Source organism: Magnolia sinica, chromosome 16 (genome assembly GCF_029962835.1).
Source record: "Magnolia sinica isolate HGM2019 chromosome 16, MsV1, whole genome shotgun sequence".
Taxonomy (NCBI): domain Eukaryota; kingdom Viridiplantae; phylum Streptophyta; class Magnoliopsida; order Magnoliales; family Magnoliaceae; genus Magnolia; species Magnolia sinica.
This window is the reverse complement of record NC_080588.1, coordinates 68,187,665-68,189,148: the sequence shown is the minus strand read 5'-3', so window position 1 is coordinate 68,189,148 and position 1,484 is coordinate 68,187,665.

The window sequence follows — 1,484 nt, the reverse complement described above, 5'->3', positions numbered from 1 at the left end:
GCACCCTCGATGTATGGGCACCCTTACCGTGGGGCCCCTCCTCGATGCATGGATTGTATATCCAGTCCTCGAAACGAGGCACATACAAATCTCAGGTGGACCACACGGTACGGATTGAATTCTCACCATTAAGCTGCTATTTGTCCAGGTCTGTGTGACCCTATCAACAGACCCCATAAGCTTTTAATGGTGAGTTTTCAATGACCACTGTTTCCTGTAGTGTGGTCCAGTTAAGATATATATCTGCTTCATTTTTTGAACACTATCTTAAAACAATCTTTAAAAAACGATGGACGGCGTGGATATACCATGCATATATCAAAGTGGTCCCCACCGTCAGGGTCGCACCCTCCTCTAACATGCATTCATCACCGTCTGATCAAGATTGTACCATAGCTATGTGTGTCCCACTGGATGTGAACTTTTAAGAGGCGATGAAATCAAGTGGGTATTAATGTTGGGACCAGATCCAGCGACTCTGAGGAGCCTCCGTGTCATTGGTCACCTGAAATACGTGTGATAGATCTAAACCATTCATTTGATAGGTCAAACAATGAACGGACCATCGTTCAAGAATCACACTGTTTGGACAACACTAACCTTTAAATCAGGGTACAAATCGACAGATTGTGTTGAATCATGCACTAAAATATTGAACATTATTACAAGAAAATATATTGATTGTCGGATTTGATTTGATTGATGGACGTTGTACGTCTATTTTTGGCCATTGATTATCTCCCATTTGTCTTTGACTTGGTTGTCCACTGATTGGCCATTAGGATATCAATATAAGGTGGAACCATGATTTGAACGGTTTAATCTGAGTTACGAGGTGTCCCATGTACAATATCAGAGTGCGTGCATATGAATCACCACACTCTCTCAGAGTATCAAGCAAAACCTTTGATACTCTGGCAGAGTTTGATGGCTGATACACAAGCACTAAAAAAAATGCACACATAGCATATGGTAAACTTAAATTAAGCCGTCCAAATTACATATCCCAATTTAGATGGGTCAGAAATATAAAATTCAGATGATTTTTTAAACTAATTAGATATTTATGGAATCAAAATACAAATTAATATACGGTTCAAATTCAACAAACAAAAGCTTATTGGTGTTGGTTATTAAATCAAATAGAAATGCCTGAGTATCAGAGTATCAAAACAACCAATAATGCAATAGGACTAAATTACCCATGAGCTTTTTCAGATGCCGGACGGCTAACTTACCCGGGGCTTCTTCGTCATACGGTCCGGTTTACAGGGGCATTGTCGTCATAGAAAAATCTACCGTTAATTGCTTTGCTCCCCAAGCTTCAATCTTCTAAGGCGCACACGAAAACGTTTCGCTAAATCGGCGACAACAGAGCCGCACAGGGGACGCGAAAGCTTCCTGCATAACTAAGTTTTGTGGGGCCCACATTGATGTACGTGTTATATCTACGCCGTTTATCCGTTTTTTCAGCTAATTTTAGG